The sequence below is a fragment of the Trachypithecus francoisi genome, unplaced genomic scaffold, assembly GCF_009764315.1.
Source record: "Trachypithecus francoisi isolate TF-2019V2 unplaced genomic scaffold, Tfra_2.0 Lachesis_group12, whole genome shotgun sequence".
Classification (NCBI taxonomy): domain Eukaryota; kingdom Metazoa; phylum Chordata; class Mammalia; order Primates; family Cercopithecidae; genus Trachypithecus; species Trachypithecus francoisi.
Window position 1 is genome coordinate 12733162 of NW_022681457.1, and position 18297 is coordinate 12751458.

Consider the following 18297-nt stretch of genomic DNA (forward strand, 5'->3'; position numbering starts at 1 on the left):
TGGGATTACAGGCTTGAGCCACCGCGCCCGGCCAATGTTTTGCTTAAAACATTGTACAACTGTACAACATTTTTTTATATCCTAACTTCTTAAACTTTTTTTGTTGAAAACTAAGATACACATATTCGTCTAGGCCAGCACAGGATCAGGATAATGTCATTGTCTTCCACCTTCAGATCCTCTTCCAGAAAGTCTTCCAGGGCAGTGACACACATGGAGCTGTCATCTAAAATAACAATACCTTTTTCTGGAATACCTCCTGAAGGAGGCCCTGTTACTGTTTGTGTTTGTGTGTATATACACCTGTATATTTATATACATACACACAACTCCATATATACTCTACAGTTGGAGAATACCTAATGATAAAAAGTGTAGTATACTAAGAACATAAGCTAGTAACTCATTTATTATATACTGTACTTTATTGCATACGTTATACTTCTTTTTTTTTTTTTTTTTTTTTTTTTGAGACGGAGTCTTGCTCTGCCACCCAGGCTGGAGTGCAGTGGCCAGATCTCAGCTCACTGCAAGCTCCGCCTCCCGGGTTTACGCCATTCTCCTGCCTCAGCCTCCCGAGTAGCTGGGACTACAGGCGCCCGCCTCGTCGCCGGCTAGTTTTTGGTATTTTTTAAGTAGAGACAGGGTTTCACCGTATTAGCCAGGATGGTCTCGATCTCCTGACCTCGTGATCCGCCCGTCTCGGCCTCCCAAAGTGCTGGCATTACAGGCTTGAGCCACCGTGCCCGGCCGCATACGTTATACTTCTATATGACTGGCAGCACAATAGGTTTGTTTGTACCAGAATCACCATGAACATGTGATTAATATATTGCCTTACCACTGCTGTCATGTCATTAGGCAATAAGCATTTTTCAGCTTCATTGTAATTTTGTGGGACCACTGTCATGCATGTGGCCATTGTTAACTGAAAAGTGCGGTGCATGATTATATATGTATGTGCCACTTTTCCTTTCATTAGTGGACATTTGGGTTGTTTCCACTCAGCTGTTGTTAATAGCAGATGAGCATGAGTGTACAAATGTTTCTTTGAGGCTGTGCTTTAAATTCCTTTTGAGGATTTACCCAGAAGTAGGATTGGTGCTTCTTTTGTTTTTGTTTGTTTGTTTGTTTGTTTTGAGACTGAGTCTCACTCTGTCACCAGGCTGGAGTACAGTGGCGTGATCTCAGCTCACTGCAACCTCTGCCTCCTGGGTTCAAGCAGTCCTCCTACCTCAGCCTCCCAAGTAGCTGGGACTACAAGCACGCACCACCACACCCAGATAATTTTTGTATTTTTAGTAGAGACGGGGTTTCACCATGTTGACCAGGATGGTCTCAGTCTTGACCTCATGATCCACTCACCTGGCCCCCTATGTTCATCTTAAAAACATTTTTAATTTTTAAAATTTCTTCTTCACAGTGTTCCCATCCTATGTTAATTCTATTTTAATTTTTTGAGAACTCTTTTTTATAGCAGTTGCATCATTTTTAACTTTATTAATTTTAACTTTATTAATTTTTTTTAGTAGTAGCTTTACTACTGGGTTGAATTTTTTTTTGTTTTTTTTGTTTTTGTTTTTGTTTTACTTCTCTAGGGTTATTTGGTTTTGTTGAAATGTAGGAGTTTTTTAGTATATGTGGGGACTTCAGAAAGTTTGTGGAAAGATGAAAGTAAAAGATAACAAAAAGAAAACATAAGTTTTATTTCTCAACAGAAGCTCCATCAAGTTCAAGACAATTTTATAAGTGATAATACCAGGCATTTAGTCCATCCCTAAAGAAGTGAGGTTCCTGGGAATTTAACCTTGTGTATGCAAATCTTTTAAAATATTAACTAAAGAAAAATGGGTGCCCTTTAAAGATTTTAGTAGGAAACAAGAAGTCAGAAGGAGCCAAATCAGGACTGTAAGGTGGATGCCTTAGGATTTTACATCAGAATTTTCATAAAGTTGCAGTTATTTGATGAGAGGAATGAGCAGGAGCATTCTAGTGAAGGACTCCTGGTGAAGCTTTCCCAGGGGTTTTCTGCTAAATCTTTAGCTAACTTTCTCAAAACAATCTCATAGTGGGCGCAGTGGCTCACGTCTGTAATCCCAGCACTTTGGGAGGCCGAGTTGGGCAGATCAGCTGAGCTCAGGAGTTTGAGGCCAGCCTGACCAACATGGAGGAACCCCCTTCTCTACTAAAAAATACAAAAATGAACCGGGCGTGGTGGTGCATGCCTGTAATCCCAGCTACTGGGGAGGCTGAGGCAGGAGAATTGCTTGAACCCAGGAGCGGAGGTGCCAGTGAGCCAAGATCACGCCATTGCACTCCAGCCTGGGCAACAAGAGTGAAACTCCATGTCAAATAATAATAAAGTCATGTTTCATCTGTACAGTTCTTCAAAGAAACGCTTCATCTTGATCCTACTTGCTTAACATTTACATTGAAGGTTCTGCTTTTGTCTGCAGCTGATCAGGATTCAGTGGCTTTGGCACCCATTGAGTGGAAAGTTTGCACAACTTTAATTTTTCAGTCAGAATTGTGTAAGTTGAACCAATACAGATGTCTGTGGTGTCAGTTATTGTTTGTGCTGTTAATCATCAGTCTTCAACTAGGTCGTGAACAAGATGAATTTCATCCTCGCAAATTGATGTTAATGGTTTGCCATTGTGGGCTGCGTGGTTAACATCATCTCATCTTTTTTTTTTGAGACGGAGTTTCACTCTTTTTGCCCAGGCTGGAGTGCAATGGCACGATCTTGGCTCACTGCAACCTCCGCCTCCCAGATTCAAGCAGTTCTCCTGCCTCAGCCTCCCTGGTAGCTGAGATTATAGGCATGTGCCATCACACCCAGCTAATTTTGTATTTTTAGTAGAGACGGGGTTTCTCCATGTTGGTCAGGCTGATCTTGAATTCCCAACCTCAAGTGATCCACCCGCCTCGGCCTCCCAAAGTGCTGGGATTACAGGCGTGAGCCACCGCGCTCGGCCCACAACCCCTTATCTTAACCCAGACAACTATTACAACTATTTCTACTGATTCCAGGTCTTTAGATAAAAGCTCTTTCAACCAATTGCCAATCGGATAATCTCTGAACCCACCTGACCTGGAAGCCCCACCCCTCCCAGTTGCCCCGCCTTTCCAGAGGGATCCAATGTACGTTTTACATGTATTGACTGATGTCTTATGTCTTCCTAAATTGTTAAAACCAAGTTGTAGATGGGCCATCTTGGGCACATGTTCTCAGGATCTCTTGGAGCTGTGTCATGGGCCATTAGTCACTCATATTTGTCTCAGAATAAATCTCTTCAACTGTTTAACAAAGTTCCACCCTTTTCGTCGACAGAAAGATATTCCTCCTTCAACTCCCCATCACATCCTGTGTGGGTCTTTTCTTTCTTGTCCCAACAGAACACACTAACGATCAAAAAACAGTCTCCAGAGCTTCAGTATGTGTGTACTTGACAAGCACAAAAGAGCTGACCGCTATGAGTGAAGGATCAGTTCGTTATGGTCAGCCATGTCCCTTCTGATGTTCTTCCTTTGGGAACTTGCTGTGCTTCATACTGTAGCAGGAGGAGCTGCAGACAAAACTCCCCAGACACCGGATTAAACAAGGAAGAGGTTTTTTATTCGGCTGGGAGCGTCGGCAGACTCGTGTCTTAAGAGCCCAGCTCCCTGAAAAAGAAATACTTGGCCTTTTTAAAGGCTTACAACTTTAAGGGGTCCACGTGAAAGGGTCATGATAAACTGAGCAAGTGTGGGAAACGTGACTGGGGCCTACATACATCAGTTAACATAAAGTTTTACAATGCTTTTTTTCATACAGTGTCTGAAATTTACAGATAACACAAGTAGTTTAGGCCAGGGGTTGATGTTATTATTATTTGTTTAACTCCTAGGGCCGACTGGTGGTGCCAAGGTTGTCTGGCTATTTATCTTACTTTTGTTTCTTTTTCTCTTTCCTCCTGTCTTGTGAACTAGGCAAGGTGGGGGGAGGAGGGCAGCAGGAGTAGTAGTGGTCTCCTTCCTTAATACAATCTGAAACGACAGGTCTCTGAAATATTTCTCAGACTTATCCTAGACTGCCCTCTGGTAAAATCTGTTTTACTTGCAGTTTAAGAGTCAGCAAAGCCCCTCCACGTCTTTAAGAGCCCCGGAACTGCATTTCTCAACGCTCCTCCAAAAACCCTCCAGCTTTTTTCCCTAAGGTCAGGGCGCTCTACATTATGAGGCGGGACAGGCAGCTGCCTGGGACTTACATTACCCAGAAGACACTGCGGGCGACACAGGCAGCAGCGTGGGAACTACACTACCCAGAAGACACTGCGGGGGAACGGCAGCGAGTGTAGCCATTGGTTTAGCAGAGAAAGGACTAATAAGGTCTCAGTTGTGTGGGCGGGGCTTCCGGCGGCGCCCTCATGGTTACCTTAGCATGGCTGTCTAGAGGTCCGTTTACTGATTTAGGGGGTCCCAGAGCTCTGGGTCGGGACTGAGGTGACAGAGCAGAAAAACGCGAGAAACGGTGTTCCTTCTACACAGAGGCTAAAGTGCGCATCGGCTGAGTCGGCTGCAGGCACCCCTGCCTCCGTCAGCGTCCAGGTGACCGCCGTTCCCGCCCCGCTCTTCCCTGGCTGGACTGGAGGAGGCTGCGCCCATGAACCTGACCTAGGTGCGTGCAGCGTCCCAGGCCGTCTCGCCCAACCTCTCCTCCCAGTGCTGAAGTCCCAAGGAGAGGCCCTGCAGGTTAGGCCCTTGTGTCTCTAAGAGAGGGGCGTTCTTGTGTGGGGTGCCCGGGACTGGGACTGCGGTGCGATGAGGCGGGGGAGCTCCCGTGGGAGACCGACACGTCTCTGGGGCTTGGAGGCACTGCAGAAGGGGAGGCACTGGGGAGCCCGAGCGTCTTCGTCTCCAAGGAGCAGAGGTTGAGGTGGAGTCTCCCCTGGAAGGGCGGTGGAGCTGCAGAAAGCCATAGAGGGCTGTTCAGGGAGGATGAATGGGAGGGTGACGCCCAGAGTTAGAAAGTTTAAAGTTGGGGAAAACAGGATGTTGAACGGGGGCAGAGGGACCGCCGAGGAGACCCCCTTGAGTTATGGTAGGGCTGGGCCAGAGGAGTTGCAGTAGAGGGGAGATGTGATGAGATTCTGGATGGATCTCAGAGGATTTCCTGCTGCATCAAACAGCTGTGAAGGAAAGTCGGTAGTGAAGGGTGTCTTCCGTAGGTTTTGTTTTGGCCTGAAAAATCTGAAAGAATGGAATTAAAGATATCAGCTTAAGGAGCAGGTTTCAGACAGAAGATCCTGGGTTGGATTTTGGGTGACATCACATGGGTAGGTGGACGTAATTTCTAAAGGTCAGGGAAGGTAGCTGGCCTGGAGCTTTAAATGAGTTAGAAGTTGTGCACTTCAGAAGTTGGCCTGTGGATCAGATTGAGAAGGAAGAATCCTAACATTGTTTTTTCGTATGGGCTGAGGGAGAGGAGGGCTCAGATTTGGAGGAAAGACCACGGTAGGGAGGGCATCTCTGATACTCCCTGCAGAAGGGAGCAGATACGGGCTAAGAGTTTGGTCTGTTTCTGTTGAAAAAGAGGCCTGGATGGATAAGGAGTTGCCCTGGACTACAGAGACTGAGGCATGAGATACTGTAGTCACTCCACCCTTCTAACTCAGCTAGCCCTGAGGGCCACTCTTTGGGGAACAAGATAAGGCCATGGAGCAAGTGGGTCCAAAACTGGGCAGGGCTTTCTCACATCCTCCACCACAGTTAAGGGCCTCCAGCAAGCTCCCTTTACTGAATTATATGACAGGCAGACCTGTTTGCTGAAGGAACCAGTAACTGATTGACTGCTCAGCCCCATCCTGCAACTCATTAACTTAGGGATGTAAAAACAGGTAATTGACTTAAACACTAATGAACTGTATCAATCTTAAATAACCAAGCAAGTCAGAATCTAAAGAGAGTTCACATGTTGATAATAGCCATCTGAGACCCTAGATTCAAGTTGTCCTGAATATACACTTCAATTAGCAGCAGTGACAATTTTTTTTTAAGGGAAAAAGAAGCAGTTTCTGAGTTGTTTACCAATAACTTATGTTAAAGTAACGTAAGTTTTTATTGGCTATACATTGTTCTTTATATTGTAGATTACAGAAACATGAAGATAATAGGTGAGACAGCTAGTCAGGAACAAAATGTCTTTAAACAGTTGTTCTCAGGCATCGGTTCAGGGATGTGACTGACATCTCATATTCTTGCCTCTCTGAGCCTGATACATTTTGTGTAGGTCAGACAGCTCTAGGCTATTTTTGTTTGTTTCTCAGCCAATATCCTTCTAAATATGTACACATAGGCAACTGGAAATAGATGTAATCAATAATTTAAATGTAGTAAAATATTTATTGTTAGAATGTTAATTTACCTGTAACTCTGCTTATAGAGTTACAAATCTTTATAGTTTTGTAATTATAAAGTTACAAATCTTATAGTTACAAATCTTTTTATATATCACATTTCCTTAAAACATTAAGAAGTGGGGGCTGGGCGCAGTGGCTCACAGCTGTAATCCTAGCACTTTGGGAAACGAAGGCGGGCAGATCACGAGGTCAGGAGTTCGAGACCAGCCTGGCCAACATGATGAAACCCCGTTTCTACTAAAAATACAAACACTACCTGGGCGTGGTGGCGGGAGCCTGTAATCCCAGCTGCTCAGGAGGCTGAGGCAGGAGAATCGTTTGAACCTGGGAGGTGGAGGTTCCAGTGAGCCGAGATTATGTCATTGCACTGTAGCCTGGGCAACAGGGCAAGGCCCTGTCTCAAAAAAAAAGAAAGAAAAAAAAAAGTGGGAAAAATACTCAAATTTTCGAAACCCTTCTACTTTGTGCTGAAAACATGTACAAAACCGTTAATCCTATAGAAAGTAATGCTTATACATAGTGTGTACTACTTATGCTTCTTGTCAATATGAGCCCTACGAAGTGGAAACCCTTTTAATCTCCATTTTACGCATAAGGGCACTGAGGCTTAGAGAGGTTCAGTCCTTGTCCAAAGACACAGAGCTGCTAAGAGGCAGCACTGAACTTAGGACTTGCTGTAACTTCAGATTACTTTGCTCCAGTACAGGGCAGAGATGGTTGTACAGCTCAGCCTGTAGGATGCTGCAATACCGTCCTGATACTCATGGCTTTTGCCTCTTCCTGTTACAGGCCAAAAGAGTGAGGGTTGTGATCAACTGAGTAAACCACTGGAGGCTGTATGAGTAAACAGCAAACTGTTTCTCTTGAAAGCAGGATGTTGGCAAACTGACAAACTGTGTCTGCCCCCACAGAAGGAATGCTGAAGGTAGTCACGACCCAGACACAAGTGTTTCTTGTGATTAGGCATAATTGAAGCCTGTTAACAATGTGAACTTGTGATCAGTTAAACGGCTGACTAGTCGTTACCTCCTCCTCCTTTTTATTCTACCCAATAAATGCGGAGGGCTGTGGAAGCTCAGGGGCTGCCTTTGTTCACTAGGAGCAGGGAGCTCTCTTCTTCCTCGGTTCACCTTCTTTAAAACAGTTTCTTTTGTCTTAAGTTTTCATTTCTACATTCGTCCCCCTTCATTCAGTCTGGTAATGATGCTCTCAAGTAGTAACTGTACAAGTCTGTCACATCTTCCCACAGGGTCCATGGCAGTGGCAGCAATGCATAAGGACCCTGCACAGGTAAGTCAATGGTTTCTCAGGCTCTCTCCCCCAGCCCCCCACCACTTATCTCTCTGATATTTTAGGCATGCTGATATAGGGAAAGGTGGTGTCCTGAAACTTCATGTTTTTCCCTTCCTTGGGTCTGAACACTGTGGTTCCACCACAACCAGGGGTCAGAACTCAGCCCCTGGTTATAGAGTGGTCTGGTTCCGACAACTAATGGTCTAAGACGTGGCAGGGCATTCAGGCACAGGATATAGAAAGTTCAAATGCTTACTGGTGAGACTTAGCCGGGATGTTTAGTGAACTGAAAATTCATGTTCCATCTGGTCGTGATAGAGTATGGCAGCAGGGTAGGAGGTTGGGGCATGCAGGGATCAGCATGGAATGGCAGTCTAAGGTTCTGGGCTTTTCATCTGAGGGTGATGGTAACTGGGGAAAGTTTGAGCAGCAGGGAAGAAGAGGTGACCTGACCCAGATTTCAGCGGCTTCCTCTTCCTGGAGAATGGAAGACCATGTGGGGGTGAGGACGGAGCCACAGATACCTGGGTGATCAGTCCAGCAACAGTCCAGGTGGAGGTTGTTGGTGACTTAACGAGAGTGGCGGTGGTGGAAGTGGGAGGAGTGGGGGGCTTCTGTATGTGTTTGATCTAGAGCTGCCTGTATTTTATAATGTTGAGAGCAAGGAAGCTTGGGAGCTGAGATAGAAAAGGGGGTCAGGAATGGCCCCACAGTTTTGGCCTTGTTTGGAAGGATGGATGTTCCAGCAACTAAAATGTAGTAAGTTCTGTAGTAGGAGGAGTGTTTATGTAGTAGAGCATATGAGGAACCAAGTTTTGGCCAAGTAAAAAATGTTCCAGTGGCCAGGCATGGTGGATCACACCTGTAATCCCAGCACTTTGGGAGGCAGAGGTGGAAGATCGCTTGAGGTCAGCCTGGGCAACATAGGGAGACCCTGTCTCTACAAATAGTAATAAATAGCTGGGTGTGGTGGCGTCTGTCTGTGGTCTCAGCTAATCGGCATGCTGAGGCAGGAGGGTCGCCTGAGCCTGGGAAGTAAAGGCTGCAATGAGCCATGATTGTGCCCTGCACTCCAGCCTGAGCAACAGAGTAAGACCCTGTCTTCAAAAAACCAAGCCAAAACAAAAACAAAAATCGAAGCCAAAACAAAAACAAATATACACAAAAAATGTTTCAGAGACTTTGAGTGGAGGTGCCAGGCTGGCAGTTGTACACACAGGAATGGAGTTCAGTGGAGGTGTTCAGGATGGAGACATCCACTACATGATAGCTGAACTGTTGTGAAACTAGGTCAGACTTAGGAAGCAATGGTGTTAGTGGGAAGGAAGGAGAAGGAACAGACTGAGGACTGGGTGTCTCCATTGGGCACCTGGATGGTGTTGGTGGGTGTCACAAAGACAGATGAGAGTGGATCGACTGAAGGTATGTGTGTATGTTTGTGTGTTATGTTGGGGTCGGCCTGTGGAGTATAAGGAAGGGCTTTTGAGGGGAGAGTCATGAGGTGGATGGCGAGGCATCTCCACAAACTCACCAGGGTTTTGTGGCGAGTCTTGCTTGGACCTGGGTAGTTTCATGCAAATTGTGAGACTACTTTAGGGGAAGATGCGATCAGCAAGGAGCATTGCTAGGCCTGGGGTGGGGATATCACTGGGGAGGTCAGTGTATCTGGGCTTTGGATTAGGATTACGGGGATAGAGAAGGTTGTGACTGCTTATGGGACAGCATGTACAGTGCAAAAGAGGGAGACAGCCAAGATCTGGAACTCAGAGGAGGTATGCAAGAACTGTGAGGTTGTCACTTGGGTTTGGGGGGCTGAGGTTAAACCAGGAAACGGGACTGGGAAGGGAGACCTTCAGAACAGGGCTTGGTGCTGCCCCAGGCACTAGGGAACATTACATTCTGGGCAGCCCAGAGGCAAACAGGTTCTGGTGCACTGCAGGACTCCATGTACAGAGTGGCATCTTGAGAGGCCATGGAAATGCTCCTGGTTGGGCCAGGGCTGCTGTTAGTATTGCAAGAGTGGAGGAGTTAGATACATGAGAGATGTCCTGTCCAAAGCGAGATGTGAAGGTGAGGAGGAGCGTGAATGCATGGCTCCAGCCCTGGCAATGGGCACATAAGGGAGAAGAGTGAGTCTAAGTTTGGGTGTCTGGAAGGCAAGATCTGGAGACCCCAAGGAAACGGGGTGATAAAAGAAGGTAGGGCTGGCCAGGCGCAGTGGCTCACGTCTGTAATCCCAGTACTTTGGGAGACCAAGGCGGGTGGATCACGAGGTCAGGAGTTTGTGACCAGCCTGCCCAACATGGCGAAACCCCATCTCTACTGAAAATACAAAAATTAGCCAGGAGTGGTGGCAGATGCCTGTAATCCCAGCTACTCAGGAGGCTGAGGCAGGAGAATTGCTTGAACCTGGGAGGTTGCAGTGAGCCACTGCACTCCAGCCTGGGCGACACAGCGAGACTCCCTCTCAAAAAAAAAAAAGAAGAAGAAGAAGATAGGCGTCCTGGGCTAGGCTTTAATGATGCTTTTGCTTTCTCCCCACCCATCTCTGAGCTGTGCTGGACTCAGCAATCAGTAGCAGTGAGGGTGAGAGAAGTGCAGATGCCAGGATGTGGAGTCTCTTCCTCCTTGGGAAATGGGTGGAGGCTAAGCAGGGGACAGATATGTGTGGGTACTGGGGAAGCACTGAAGATTCTGGAGAGGAAAGTGTATCAGTGATTGGCCCACTGGATTTTACTTTTTGGAAAAGAGTGAGGCTTATTTCCCTTAATGTCTTCAAGGTTTATCCATGTTGTAACATAGCTTATAATTTTCATCTTTTTTGTCTTTTGCTTTTTTTTTTTTTTGAGATGGAGTCGTGCTCTGTCACCTAGGCTGGGGTGCAGTGGTGCGATCTCGGCTCGCTGCAACCTCCACCTCCCGGGTTCATGCCATTCTCCTGCCTCAGCCTCCCGAGTAGCTGGGACTACAGGCGCCCGCCACTATGCCCGGCTAATGTTTTGTATTTTTTAGTAGAGACGGGGTTTCACCGTGTTAGCCAGGATGGGTCTCGATCTCCTGACCTCGTGATCCACCCGCCTCGGCCTCACAAAGTACTGGGATTATAGACGTGAGCCACTGCGCCCAGCCATAATTTCATCTTTTTAAAGGGCCAAATAAAATTGCATTGTAGTCATGTATCACCTAACACGAGGACTGTGTTCTGAGTAATCATCTTAAGGTGATTTTGTCACTGTGTGAACAAAGTGTACTTATACCAACCTAAAGGGTACAGCCTATTACACACCTAGGCTATATGATATGGTCCATTGCTCCTCAGATGTAAACCTTAACAGTGTGTTACAGTATTGAATATTGTAGGTAATTGAAACACAGTGATAAGTAAATGTGTATCTAAACATATCTGAGTTTACAAAAGGAACTGTAAAAACGTATGAAAAGTGGTAAAACCTTTATAGGGCACTAACGTGAACGAAGCTTGCAAGATCCCTGTGGTTGCATCAGGGACTGAGTTGTGAGTGAATGTGAACCTCCAGAACATTACCGCACCCTATCATAGACATTATAAACATTGTACACTTAGGCTACTCTAAATTAATTTTTTCTTTAGTAATTAACCTTAGTCTACTGTAACTTTTTTACTTCATAAACTTTAAAAATTTTTAAAAACTTTTTGACTCTTTTTTAATAACTTAAAACACAAATGCATTATACAGCCTGTATAGAAATACTCCTTTATATTCTATAAACTTTTTCTATTTAATTTTTTTAACTTCTTTTTATTTTTTTTTTAAACGAAGATACACATTAGTCAAGGCCTACACAGGGTGAGGATCATTAATATCACTGTCTTTTGCCTCCACATCTTGTCCCACTAGAAGGTTTTCAGGTTCAATAACAAGGAATTGTTATCTCCTATGATAACAATGTATTCTGGAATATTTTCTGAAGCCTTGCCTCACGCTTTTTTTTTTTTTTTTTTTTGAGGCTGAGTCTCGCACTGCCGCCAGGTTGGAGGGCAATGGCACAATCTCAGCTCACTGCAACCTCTGCCTCCCAGGTTCAGTGATTCTCCTGCTTCAGCCTCCCAAGTAACTAGGATTACAGGTACCTGCCACCATGCTCGGCTAATTTTTTGTATTTTTAGTAGAGACGGGGTTTCACTATGTTGCCCAGGCTGATCTCGAACTCCTGATCTCATGATCCGCCGCCTTCGGCCTCCCAAAGTGCTGGGATGAAAGGCATGAGCCACCGCGCCTGGCTTTATTTATTTATTTATTTTTTGAGGCAGAGTCTTGCACTGTTGCCTGGGCTGGTGTGCAGTGGTGTGATCTTGGCTCACTGCAACCTCTGCCTCCCGGGTTCAAGCGATTCTCCTTCCTCAGCCTCCCATGTAGCTAGGATTACAAGCGCCCACCACCATGCCTGGCTAATTTTTTGTATTTTTAGTAGAGATGGGGTTGCACTATGTTGGCCAGGCTGGTCTCGAACTCCTGACCTCATGATCCGCCCACCTTTGCCTCCCAAAGTGCTGGGATTACAGGTGTGAGTCACTGCACCCGGCCTGTGCTCTTTTTATGAGTGGCAACCCAGTAGGTTTGTTTACACCAGTGTCACCACACACACTTGAGTAATGGGATTGAGTTACAGTGGCTATGGTGTCACTAGGTGATAGGAGTTGTTTAGCTCTGTTATAATATGGGATTACTGTTATACACGTGGCCCACGGTAGACATGTGTGGCACATGACTGGAATATGTATATGCCTCTTTTCCTGTGTTCTTTCATCAGCGCACATTTGGGTTGCTTCCACTCTTCTGCTCTTGTTAATGCTGCTATGAGCATGAATATACAAATACCTCCTGAGGCCCTGCTTTAAATTATCCTTGGACATATACCCACAAGTGGAAATGGTGCTTCCCATTAATAATAATAATTATTGGCCGGGCGCGGTGGCTCAAGCCTGTAATCCCAGCACTTTGGGAGGCCGAGACGGGCGGATCACGAGGTCAGGAGATCGAGACCATCCTGGCTAATACGGTGAAACCCCGTCTCTACTAAAAAAAAAATACAAAAAAAAGTAGCCAGGCGAGGTGGCGGGCGCCTGTAGTCCCAGCTACTCGGGAGGCGGAGGCAGGAGAATGGCGTAAACCCGGGGGGCGGAGCTTGCAGTGAGCTGAGATCCGGCCACTGCACTCCAGCCTGGGTGACAGAATTATTATTATAATTATAAATTATTATTATTATTATTATTATTTTTCAGACGGAGTCTCGCTCTGTTGCCCAGGCTGGAGTACAGTGGCACCATTTCGGCTCACTGCAAGCTCCGCCTCCCAGGTTCACGCCATTCTCCTGCCTCAGCCTCCCGAGTAGCTGGGACTACAGGCGCCGCCACTACGCCCAGCTAATTTTTTGTATTTTTAGTAGAGACGGGGTTTCACCGTGTTAGCCAGGATGGTCTCAATCTCCTGACCTTGTGATCTGCCTGCCTCGGCCTCCCAAAGTCCTGGGATTACAGGTGTGAGCCACCGCGCCCGGCCCTCATTCATTTATTTTTTTAGTGCTCATACTAAAGATACGAGGGGTTCACACACCAGAACTACAGTATTAGAATATGCTCAATTTGTCTGTGTATTTACTTTTGCCAGTAAGTTTTATTCCTTCAGATGATTTCTTGTTGCACATTAGCATTCTTTTCTTTCAGATTGATGAACTCTCTTTACTATTTCTTGTAAGACAGACCTGGTATTGATGGATTCCCCCAGCTTTTGTTTGCTGGGAAAGCTTTTATTTCTCCTTCATGGTTGAAGAATATATTTGATGACTAGAATATTCTTGGTTGAAAATGGTTTCCTTCAGCACTTTAAATATGTCTTCTCACTTTCTTCTGGCCTACAAGATTTCTGCTGAGAAGACTGCTGCCAGATGTACTGGAGTTCCTTTATATGTTATTTGTTTCTTTTCTCTTGCTACCTTTCCTCTTTTACGTCTTTGACCTTTGAGAGTTTGATTGTTGTATGTCTTGTGTTGAATCTGGTTGGCATTCTTTGACTTTCTTATACCTGGATATTCATATATATATATATATATATATATGCATATGTGTGTATATCTATGTATATGTGTGTGTGTGTGTGTGTCTGTGTATATACATACATTTGGAAAGTACTCTATAATTATTTCTTTGAATAAATTGTCTATCCCTACATCTTTCTCTACACCCTTTTTAATCACTCTTAGACTTGCCGTTTTGTGGCTATTTTCTGTATCTTTTAAGCACAGTTCTTTTTCTTTTTTCTCCTCTGTATTTTCAATAGCCTGGATTTAAGCTAACAAATTCTTTTTTTTTTCTTCTCCTTCTTCTTTTTTTGAGATGGAGTCTTGCTCAGTTGCCCAGGCTGGAGTGCAGTGGCACGATCTCAGCTCACTGCAAGCTCCACCTCCCAGGTTCACGCCATTCTCCTGCCTCAGCCTCCCGAGTAGCTGGGACTACAGGTGACCGCCACTACACTCGACTAGTTTTTTTGTATTTTTAGTAGAGACGGGGTTTCACCGTGTTAGCCAGGATGGTCTCGATCTCCTGACCTCATGATCCGCCCGTCTTGGCCTCCCAAAGTGCTGGGGTTACAGGCGTGAGCCACTGCGCCCGGCCACTAACAAATTCTTTTTTTTTTTTTATTTTTTATTTTTTAAACTTTTTATTTTATGGCTATGCTATATACACATGCAATCATATGATATGTCTTGTGTCTATTCAAAATGTAATAAAACAGTCACTTCTGGAAATTACATTCTGAAAATTATGACCTCTTCCCTCGCATAACAGATTAAACCAGGAAAAATCAAGAAAATTGCATTTAACGTTAGAAGAGCCCTATATGCTTTCAGCTTTATTTGATATTTTTTACCTATTCGCTTTACAAATTCTTCTGCTTAATCAATTATGCTGTTGTTATATTCCGAAGTATTTTTCAGTTCATCCATTGTCTTTTTCAGCTCTAGGATTTGTTTTTTTTTTTTTTTTGGTAATTATTTCAATTTGTTAAATTTCTCTGCTAAAATTCTGAATTCTTCATGTTTTCTTGACATTCTTTGAGCTTCTTCAAGACAGATATTTTGAATTCCCTGTCTGAAAGATATTCCCTGATTATATATATATATAGAGAGAGAGAGAGATTCTGATAGATCTCTATCACTCCAGGGTTGGTCACTGGGCAGCTTATTTAGTCCATTGGATGAGATCATATTTTCCTGAATGTTCTTAATACTTGTGGATATTTGTATATGACTGAACACTGAAGAGTTTATTTATTCTAGTCTTCACAGGCTAGCTTTGCTTGTACCCGTTCTTCTTCAGAGGGCCTTCCAAGAATTCAAAGGGTACTGAGTGCTGAGTTGCCTAAGCTGTAGTCACTGCAGCCATTTCAGCACTAGAGGCTACCATAATCCAAAGTATGCAATAAATCTTGCAGACTCCTAGATACCCAGACTAGATACATGTGGGAAAGAGAAGAGAATGTTCTGGGTTCCCAGAACCCACTCTCTTTTCTCTCATTCCCCCAAGTATAAGACGTCTCTCTATATATATCAGGATGCCTGTAATTGGGGGAGAGGTGACAGGGACTCCTGTGTTCATCACAGCTGGCATCACAGTAATGCTAAGCTAAACCCATGGACTCTACGACCAGCACAGGACTGGGGATTGCCCAAGGTTCACAGTCAGTACTGCCTGTCACTGATGTTTATTCAAGGCTTGAGGTCACTTTAGTCAGCAGGTGGTAAAACCAGTCATAACTTGCATCCAACCAACCAGGACAGCAGATTCCCTTCTGGCCTGGGTCTGGTCTAGCAACATTGTCCAGGAGCAAAGGCCTGGGATCAGTGGCTTCAGGATTCTACTTGGCGCTTTATTTTCCTATGACTGAGCTGGTACTGAAGTTGAAAAACAAAGTCATCTGTACTTTTCCCTCTCCTTTCCTCAAGCAGGAGTCTCTCTCTGAGCCACACTGCCTGGAGTTGGGGGAGGGGTATGGCACACTCCCTTGGCTGCTACAGCTGGTGTCATACTGGGTCACATGCACCCAAAGTCCACAGCCTTAGAGACCACTGCAGCACCAGGGCTTGCCCAAGGACTGCAGTCCTTGTGACCTAATTGCCACTCAAACTTATTCTGGGCCCCAGGCCACTTCAGTCAGCTGTTGGTGGTGCCAGGTGAGACTCAGGTTCCTTTCACGGAGGTTGAGGATTTGCTTCTGGCCCCAGGCTGGTCTAAATGCTCTCTCCATGGGCACAAGTAGAATTGTGCCGTGTTGTGTTCTTCCATGCCTGGGCAGCACTGGGTTCCAATGCAAAGTCCCACACTCACTTCACGCTCTCTTCTATAAGCACACAGATTTTTCTTTGCATGTTGGTCTGCCAAGGGATGGGGAAGGAGTGGTTTAGGCAATGCAAGACCACCTTTCCTACCCACTTCAATGCCTTGATTCTTGACATTATGTTAAAATCAGGTACTCTGATAACTCATCTAGTTTTCTGGTTCTTATGAATGTGCTTTCTTGCATGAGTAGTTGTTCAGCTGGTGTTCCTGTTAGGAGAAAATTGATGAAGGTTTCTCTTTGGCCTTCTTGCTCCACTCTGATTTTTCTTTTTCTAGATTTTTACATAAATTGAATGATACTACATGCAATCATCTGCATCTGGCTTCTCTCACTGAGCTTAAGGCTTTTGAGATTCGTCCATATTATGTATAGACATCCTTTTATATTGCTGGATAGTGTTCCACTTCATAGAGATGCTACAATCGATTGCTGCCATGGACATTATTGTGTATAACCAAAATTTATACGCTGAAATCCTAATCCCCTAGTACCTCGAAATGTGATGTATTTGGAGGTAGGACTTTAAAGAGGTAATTAAGTTGAAATCAGCCCATTAGGTTGGACCCTAATCTAACCAGTGCCCTTATAAGAAATTAAGACACACAGACACCAGGGGTACAGATGCATAGAGTGATGGCCTTGTGAAGAGACAAAGAGGGCAGCCATGTGCAAGCCAAGGAGAGTGGCCTCAGAGAAATCCAACACTGCCAGCATCTTAATCTTGGACTTTAGAATTGTTAGAAAATTAATTTCTGTTGTTTGAGCCACTCAGTCTGTGGTATTTTGTTATGGCAGCCCTAGAAAATTAATACAATTACTCATTCACCTATGGATGGTCATTTGAGAATTTTTAAAAAATGTTCTAGTTATTGGTTAGATGTGAAGTTTCCACACCTTCTCCCCACAATGTCAAGGCACATTACCCTCCTGGTACATCATGTTCACCAACCAGGAAACTCCACCAAGCCTCTGCATTAAGAGTTCTAAGTTGGTGGGGAGGAACGAGGAGAGGGTATCTCATTTTGTAGCAGTGATTAAATCACAACCACATGGCTGACTTCAATCTCTAGTTCCTTTCCTCTCCCCAAAGGTCAATCTGGCTCAAAGTTTCAACCCTCTTATTACATGGTTGGTCTTTCTGATGAAGAGCCCCCATTCTGAACCTTTCTAGGAGTCTAAAATGAATCACTTCGTTCGTATAAAAAATACACTCCTCTCACTCAAAGAATTACAAGATTTTTGTAGCACTAAGCCTGGGACAAAGATCCAGATATATTTATTATTACACCACAGCTTGTATTTAATATAATAGATTAATAGATTTTCTATTGTTAAACCAACTTTAAAATCCTAGCAAATCTCGGCCGGGCGCGGTGGCTCAAGCCTGTAATCCCAGCACTTTGGGAGGCCGAGACGGGCGGATCACGAGGTCAGGAGATCGAGACCATCCTGGCTAACATGGTGAAACCCCATCTCTACTAAAAAAATCTACAAAAATCTAGCCGGGCGAGGTGGCGGGCGCCTGTAGTCCCAGCTACTCGGGAGGCTGAGGCAGGAGAATGGCGTAAACCCGGGAGGCGGAGCTTGCAGTGAGCTGAGATCCGGCCACTGTACTCCAGCCTGGGTGACAGAGCGAGACTCCGTCTCAAAAAAAAAAAAAAAAAAAAAAAAAAAAAAAAAAAATCCTAGCAAATCTCGATGCTGGGTGCGGTGGCTCACGCTTGTAATCCCAGCACTTTGGGGGCCGAGGCAGGCAGATGATGAAGTCAAGAGATCAAGACCATCCTGGCCAACATGGTAAAACCCTGTCTCTACTAAAAATACAAAAATTAGCTGGGTATGGTGGTGTGTACCTGTAATCCTGGCTACTCGGGATGATGAGGCAGGAGAATTGCTTGAACCCAGGAGGCGGAGTTTGCAGTGAGCTGAGATAGCGCCACTGCCCTCCAGCCTGGCAACAGAGCGAGACTCCGTCTCAATAAAAAGAAAAAAAAAATCCTAACAACTCTCTCTAGGATATGACTTATTCTTTCTCTCTAAGATATATATAGATATACAGATATAGATATATGTATTAAATATCTTTAGTAGAGGATTTTTCAGATCTCTTGAGTGAGCCTGGTCAGTTGGTATCTTTCAATGGATTTTTGTTTTCCGAGTTTCAACTTACTGAGAAAGGACTGTTGAAAACAATCACACATTATCCATTATATGTTTCAAGGTTA

General features: G+C 44.8%; 1 protein-coding gene and 1 long non-coding RNA gene across 8 annotated transcripts in view; one reads left to right on the forward strand and one right to left on the reverse strand.

Annotated features, from left to right (window-relative positions):
• The window catches only part of ZNF772 (zinc finger protein 772), a 27457-nt gene continuing 9160 nt past the window's right edge, over positions 1-18297 (reverse strand). Inside the window, exon 6 of the mRNA XM_033224628.1 lies at positions 1-33. The gene's annotated coding sequence lies outside the window, so the exon portion shown is untranslated. The remainder of the gene's footprint in view (positions 34-18297) is intronic.
• Positions 3896-18297, forward strand: part of LOC117091818 — a 27209-nt gene continuing 12807 nt past the window's right edge. For 2 of the 7 annotated variants that reach the window (XR_004440539.1, XR_004440543.1), the window contains exons 1-2: positions 3896-4734; positions 7651-7691. This is a non-coding gene — a long non-coding RNA (uncharacterized LOC117091818). Of the gene's footprint in view, positions 5880-7190; positions 7545-7650; positions 7692-18297 lie in introns of those variants that run through there. The other 5 variants (XR_004440538.1, XR_004440544.1, XR_004440542.1 and 2 more) reach the window with 5 other exon arrangements.